Source organism: Lynx rufus, unplaced genomic scaffold (genome assembly GCF_022079265.1).
Source record: "Lynx rufus isolate CCGP_SWC_20201006 ecotype Redwood Valley unplaced genomic scaffold, mLynRuf1.p SCAF_8, whole genome shotgun sequence".
Lineage (NCBI taxonomy): Eukaryota > Metazoa > Chordata > Mammalia > Carnivora > Felidae > Lynx > Lynx rufus.
This window is the reverse complement of record NW_025814896.1, coordinates 101,751,920-101,759,903: the sequence shown is the minus strand read 5'-3', so window position 1 is coordinate 101,759,903 and position 7,984 is coordinate 101,751,920.

Genomic DNA, 7,984 nt, shown 5'->3' with positions numbered 1-7,984 from the left:
CCTGCTTGTTAGTCCCAAATTGGAAACAACCCAAATGTCCATCAGGAAAAGTGAATTAGGGGGCACTTGGGTGGCTCAGTGGATTAAGCGTATGGCTCTTGACTTCAGCCCAGGTCATGATCTCACGGTTCATGAGTTGGAGCCCCACGTCTAGGTCCACACTCGCAGTGAGGTGCCTGCTCGGGACTCTCTCTCCATCTCCCTCTCCCTCTGCCCCTCCCCCGCTTACACACGTGCTCTCTCGCTCCTGCTCTCTCTCTGTCTTTGTTTCTCAAAAATAAATAAATAAACAAGAGAAAAAGAAAAAGAAAAAGCCAGTTAGATCAATTGTGATACAAGAGACTCCCTGCAGCTGTTAAGGAATGAACTGGATTCACACATGCTAGCATCAAACGGCCACGGCTTCAGCATATATTTTAACAACATCTGTATTGATTATCCTCGTTTTATTTTATTTTTTTTTAATGTTTTTATTATTTTATTTTTTGAGCGAGAGAGGGTGGAGAGGGGCAGAGAGAGGGAGACAGAGGATGCGAGGCAGGCTCCGCGTGGACAGCACGGAGCCCGATGCGTGGGTCAGACCTACGAACCCCAAGATCATGACCTGAGCTGAAGTCAGCGCTTAACCAACTGAGCCACTCGGGCACCCCTATCCTTGTTTTAAGCGCCACATGTGGCCACTGTTAAAATTCAAGCACAGATAAGAACAGGCAAAGCAGATATATGTTAAAGTCAGGATATGTTTACCGTGGTTGCAGGGGTGATCAGTAGGAGAGAGTATGAGGTTTGGGGGTTGGCATGTTCTGCTTTTCCATCTGGGAGCTGCTCTTACGGGTGTGGTCAGTTTGTGGAAAGTCACTGAGCTATACACGTATGATATGCCAACCCTTCATATATACATATGGAAATAGACAATAGATTATACTTAAATAAAGAGATATTTTAAATACTTAAGCACAGAGCACTGCAAAAATGTGTTAACATTGGTATTTGGAAGTTTCTTGTTCTCCCAGATGTTTCCTGTGTGTACCTTTTTAAACAAAAAATTGAAACCTTATAAAATGTAATATGTAACACATAAGATGTAGAATATAAAAAAATCGAATCTTATTATTCTGCAAATTTGATTTTTTTTCCCTCTAATATATATATCAATGCCTCTGGACATATTTGTATATGCATAGAAAAAGGTCTGGAATGATGTACTCCAAGCCGTTAATGGTAGTTACTCTGAAGAATTTCTACTTCTGCATTGTACATTTCTGTGTTGTGTAAATTTTTATAACAATCATGTATTAATTTTATAATTGGGGGTAAAAAGGTTTGGGGAAAAAACAGCCTCTTTTTAAAAACAGACTCCAATCATCGTGTTATTTTTTTTTTTAACGTTTATTTATTTCTGAGACAGAGACACAGCATGAGAGGGGGAGGGGCAGAGAGAGGGGAGACACAGAATCCGAAGCAGGCTCCAGGCTCCGAGCTGTCAGCACAGAGCCCGATGAGAGGCTTGAACTCACAAACCATGAGATCATAACCTGAGCCGAAGTCGGTCGCTCAACTGACTGAGCCACCCAGGTGCCCCGTCCATTGTATTATTAAAAAATTGGAGGGACACCTGGGTGGCTCAGTTGGTTAAGTGCCTGACTTCGGCTCAGGTCATGATCTTTTTCGGTTCATGGGTTGGAGCCCCACATCGGGCTCTCTGCTGACAGCTCAGAGCTTTGGATTTTGTGTCTTTCTCTCTCTCTACCCCTCCACTGCTCTCTCTCTCTCTCTCTCTCTCAAAAGTAAATAAATATTTAAAAAAAATTTTTTTTAATTGGAATCCGCTTAAATATCCATCAATGAGAGATTTGTTCATAAACGAGAGTGTTTAAAAATCCGTGCAATGGGAATCATGTGACGCATGTGGGGGCTGCAGGACAGCGGGGCCTGAGCCTACCAGTTGTGCCAACTTGGCCAAGCCCTGTAACTTCCGTGAGCCTCAGTTCCCTCCTTTGCAATGGGAGCCACGATAGTGTCGGTCTGTCTTGCTGTGAGGCTGGCAGATGGCAGGGTCTGGGAACCGTGGTGGTTCCTTGGCCAGCCTTCCTCTCAGTGGGAAGCAAGGGTAGAGAATTCTGGGCGCCCAGGCTGCAGGTGTGACACCCAGCAGCACGAGTTCAAAGGATGGAGGGGGCTCCTACGCCACCCCCTCCCTTTCATCCTTCCTCATCCCCACCCCGGCCCCCCTCGTCTCGCGTCTCTACCTGTAGGAAGTGGGCAACTTGTTTTCACAAAGTGATCCCCAGCCCTGTGTGGGCTGCAACGTTGATCCGAATCTACCACCCAGTCAAAGGGAAAGAGAGAAAGAGCCCTGTCTTCAGAGGCCTTTCCAGGTGTGGAGGACGAAAGAGATTTCCTCCATCACTTCTTGGGAAACCTCCTCAGATGCGTCACTGACTCTCCTCGGTGACCGTGAGTCATTGGTTCCTGGAGTCCTCCGGGCTACATAACTTGGTGCTTCAGTCCAAACAGAAGGAAGCCGTATCCCCGACACCGCCTCGGTTTGGGATTCACAGACAGGCAGACGGCTGGCCCGTGTGATTCTCGCCGTGCTGAACACGGAAGTGCTGAAAAAGGAATTTATTCCTGCACGGTGTCGTTGACTCTCCTGGATCTTGTTTTCTCGCGTTCATGTACTGCCCTTTATGAGCAAGTCCCCGTCTTTAGCTTAGCTTGGGCTTCTGAATTTGAACGGAAAAGTCTACATGTCTTTTCATATATTTTTAACCACAGATCATCTCCTGTCCCGTCCCCCGTGGACAAGGCTAATCGCCTGCCTCCTGTCTGCCGTTCGTGCTCCCCTTCCTCAGGTTCTTGGTGCCAGTTCAAATGCATTTATTTGGGGCACCTTCTGTGTGCCCGGCTGGCCCTGTGCTGGGACTACGGGCCCAGGACAGATGCAGCCTGGCCCCCGATCCCTCCCTACTGGCCAGTCCCTGATCTCCTGGGGACACCAAGGCCTGTGGGAGCCTGTCCTGCCATCTGCACACTCAAGTCCGCATTCCCGAGCCCCGAAGCCAGAATCAATATGAATAAATGGGCGAGGCAGGAAGGGCTCCCACAAGCGGGCCCCACTCCTCGCTTGCTGAGCTAGGAACACAGTTCGCCTGAGGCACCCCCTCAGCCCTCTGCTGCCGGCTCCCCAACCCAGCCTGTCGGGGCTCCCCAAGGCTGTGAGAGCTTGATTTATCCCCACTTCTCAGTGTTTGCTCTGCCAGGTACGGTCGACAAACCGCTTGAAGAACACGAGCTCAATGAACTGGCGCTGAATTGAGCACCTTGAGTGTCCTTGGCACTAACCATGCGTTCAGCACACACACTGTCCCCAGCCCCACGGGCTCACACAGTCGTGGGGAACCCAGACACAGGTCCGGCACTTGTGTGACTCCAAGAGTGAGTGTCCTCGGGGCGAGTGAACAGGTCAATACCCAGATGATGTAAACACAAGCCTGAAGGCATGAATTGCCACCTCACAAAAGAGCGTGAGGCCTTTCACAGCAGATTTTGTGGAGGTCTCTGCGGTTGGGTGGGGGCAAAGCTAAGAGGGAAGATTTGAAGTGTTGGTGGGGAGGCGGAGGCCCATCTTCCCCAACACACCCCTCCCCAGCACCCCTTCAGCATCCTGTGGGCCAAAAGCTGGCTGCTTGGCTAGACCTGCTGTCTGGGTAGGACCAGGCCAGGTAAAAGGGAGGCCGTGACTCCTGTCCCTCTACCCTCACTCCACCCCAGGCCTTTGTGGAAGCCCTTTCCTGGACCACGCTCTGAGCCCATCTGGCCGGAAACTCAGCATCCCATCTCTCATGGCCCATCTTGAGGTGTGGGTGTTAAAGGAGGAGAGAAGGAAGGCTCACCGGGGCTCAGATGGGAGCCGAGCTTGCCCAACGGGTCTCTGCAACTACAGAGCTTATCCATGAAAGAGCGATAATACTATTGGGATCTAGTCTACTTCACTTCGGAGGGAATGAGCTCCTGCGTGTGGCAGGCAAGGTGGGGGCAGGGATGTTAGCCTCGTAAACTATTCCTGATTACTGTGCCATACAGGGCCTTTCAGTGGACAGCTGTCCCACAGTGGAGCCTGGGCAGACCCTGCCGAGGTTAACTCAAAACCTCCCTGCCCTCTTCCCTGCCCTGCATTTAGTATCCAAACTAAATTAAGACCTTTGAGTGTGTCTGCACGTTTAAGAGAGGATAGTTGGGTCACATGGTCTCATTTCTCCTGCCATAACCTTTACACCAAACTTTCACCTTCAGAGAATGAGGGGTGATTCGGCCAAGGTTAAGAATACACATTGGGGCGCCTGGGTGGCTCAGTCGGTTAAGCGGCCGGCTTCGGCTCAGGTCATGATCTCGCGGTCCGTGGGTTTGAGCCCCGCGTCGGGCTCTGTGCTGACAGCTCGGAGCCTGGAGCCTGTTTCAGATTCTGTGTCTCCCTCTCTCTGACCCTCCCCCATTCATTCTCTGTCTCTCTCTGTCTCAAAAATAAATAAACGTTAAAAAAATAAATAAATAAAATAAAATAAAAAAGAAAACACTTTCCAGGAAAATGGAAATCTGTCAGGTACCTACACGTGTCACTGGTTGGGTGAAAATGTAGAAGAGTGATACCACGCACTGCCAGAGAGGACGTGGACGAAGGCACTCACAGGGGTTGCTGATGGTATCGTGACACACTATAGTCTTTTGGAAAAACAGTTTGGCAATATCTAGTAAGACCTAATATAAATCACATACTCTAACTCAGCAATCCAGGGAATATGCCCCTATGAAGTAAAAACATTATTGCAAAAGAATAAACATACAAAGATGATTCTTTCAATTTCATTTGGGCAAAATAAAAGCTGGAAACAACCCCAAGTTCATTAACAGGGAATGACTAAATAAGTTGTGATCTATACACCCCCTGAAATATCATGTAGCCGTCAGAAGAATGACTCAAGAGAATGATTTGGTGAGATTACCAGAAATCCTTAGGTAGGAAAAGCTGGATGAAGGGAAGAACTTCCAATATGATCCTGTTTTGGTCGAGCAAGTAAGCACCTGTGGTAAACCATTTACATGTCTAGGGCTGAGAGCCAGACGGGTGTCCCTGTAGAAGGACACCCACCTGACCACCAATCCTGGGCATGAGCCCTAAAAAGCAAACATTCCCCAGGAAAAGGAATGAGTCTCGCTGAAGTAATGAGAAATTGAAACAAAACAACTCTTCCTTTTATTTCTTATTAATTAACTTGACTGTTAAAATGCAATTTTATAATACAGTGGAAAGCACAAGAATCAATATTTTTATTCATTCTTGCACTCCCCAATTTCAGAAATAATTTGGGGCAGGTTACAAACTACACACGCAAAAAGGGAACCGTGAAAAAGGGCAAACCAGCAACGCAATGGAGGGTGGGGACGAAACAGGAACATCACAGTGGCAACACCACCTGTCAGGGTTCAACATGGGGTTCCCACTCAAGCCGAGCCATTCGGTACCACGGGAAGATCTGGTGGTACTATGTCCTTCATCTTGATGTGTTATCAACCTCTCTCTATTTTTAGTTTTCCAGTCACTCCAGATAGTTTATTTTCTCCTCTACGTTGACCTAAAATTACCATTCACCACCCCAGATACACCGTGCTGCTCCGGCTGTGGGTTCGTGGTGTGAACGCCCCAGCTGCTCAGCAGTATGGTTACATGAGAGAACGCAATTTCCACTCGTTTAAACTTTTGTTCCCCGAGAAGTAGAATTTGGACAGCAGCTAAACATATTGTCGGTTCCGCATAAGACGATGGCATTTCAAGCATAGGTACAATGAGGTTATTGACTTACTAAGGCATGACTCTATGGATCATTTTGTTTATCTGTTTTGTTATTGGATTCATTTAATAATTCATATCAGTAATAGCATGAGAACACTACTTCCTCCCAAACTCTTGGTTTTTAGTTTCTTCTCAGGGTCCCAGGACTTAATGTCTTTAAGGCTGTAACCACTTGAACAGAACTTCTCACTTCCACGGTGGCTCCGAATATCACAGGCTCATCCTCTCCGTCTCAAAGTGTCAGACTCCCAGAGGCTCATCTTCAGCTATTACTGTGACCATCTCCCACCCTCCCATCCCACTCCCCTCATCCCCTCCCCACCTCCCTGCCCAAGGAAGGGGAGCTTAAGTTTTCCCATAAGTTTTGTTACTGGTCATCCAGGTTCTGAATTCTGGATTCCTGTAGCCTCACTGTGATGTGCTGTGCTTCCCATCCTTGGGTCCTAGCAGAAGGAAAAATTGCAGACATGCAGGAATGTGACTCACCCATCTTTTTGGAATCAAGAAGTCTTTCTTCCTCAAAGGCAAGAGCCTCTTCCTCCCAAGGGGTTATCAGCTATTAAATACATACTGGCCAGTTTATAATTATGGATTCTAAGAACTAAACTAAAGTGATATGAGAACTGACCCCATTAGAGTGCACGACACCAGTGGCATTCACATACAAGGGGAAAGAACAGATTGTATGATAAAGGTGTTGAGATCATTGGTTAGCTGTTTGGAAAAAAATAGGTTTTTGTCCTTCACATCTTACACAGAAAGCAAGTTCAGGTGTCTTAAATAAGTGAATTTTTTTTGAAAGTTTATTAATTTTTGAGAGAGAGACAGAGTGCGAGCAGGGAAAGAGGAGAAAGAGGGAGACACGGAATCCAAAGCAGGCTCCAAAAACAAAAGAAAAAAAAAAGGATCTAAAGCAGGCTGCAGACTCTGAGCTGTCAGCACAGAGCCGAGCCCGATGCGGGGCTCGAACCCAAACCATGTGATCGTGACCTGAGCCGAAGTCAGACACTCAACCAACTGAGCCACTCAGGCTCCCCAATAAGTAAAGAAACCAGAAGGTCAGTAATTTAATGAATAATACACTCTAATAACAATTAAATACAAACTTGTTTCAAATATAGATTAGAGTTATCTAAACAATAAATTTTAAAAAGAAATTCAATTTTTAAAAGGCATTATACCAGATTATACCAAAATATAATATTTCATATAGGTGAGAAGAGTGCTGATAAATGGTGTCACCATTGCCAAGGGCAATTTGGTAATAGGTACCAAGAGCCTTAGAGTCGTGTATATTTTTTGACCCAGGAATCCCACTTAAATGAATCTATCATGAAAAGATTACTATGGTTATCACAAAGATTATAATAATAATAATAATGGCAAAAACATTTATTGTGAGCATGTTGAAAACATACTAAAAATCTAATTATCCTCTAGTGATACAAAAGAGAATACATCCATACAGTGTCATGAGAGCCATGAAAATCATGCTGTGCAAGAATGCTTACTAACAGGAAAGATAGAATGTATTTTTCAATTTAAAAAGCAGGTTATAAAACATTAGATGTCATATGAACCCAATCCTGGAGGGGAGGGGAATCATCTGTGTGTCAGAAACATACATTGGAAAAAATAGAAAGACGGTCAATGTTAGCTCTGGTTGCCTGAGGGGCCGGGGGAGGTGGCAGACGACAGGTGACTTTTACCTTCTTGTCCATGCATGTGGATTACTTCCATCTGCATATGACATGTATAACCAGAAAAAACAATAAAGCAATTTCAATTAAATATGTATATAGAAAGAGAGCGACTGTATAATGACAAGAGAGAAATTACTGTTTAAAAAAAGTTATGAAATATTAAAGCAACTGGCATGACCCCATTTTTAAGAGAATGTGAATCTGAAAGTTGAAGCTGCTGGTTGTGTCTTTGGGGTAAGACTATATGAATATTTTCTTTTCCTCTCCTCTTTGCTTTGCTAGAGCTTAGATTTTCCCTGAAAAGACACCTGATTCTGATATAAGAAAATAATGTCTTTAAGGCTGTAACCACTTGAACAGAACTTCTCACTTCCACGGCGGCTCCGAATATCACAGGCTCATCCTCTCCGGCTGCTCTGAGGGTTTCACT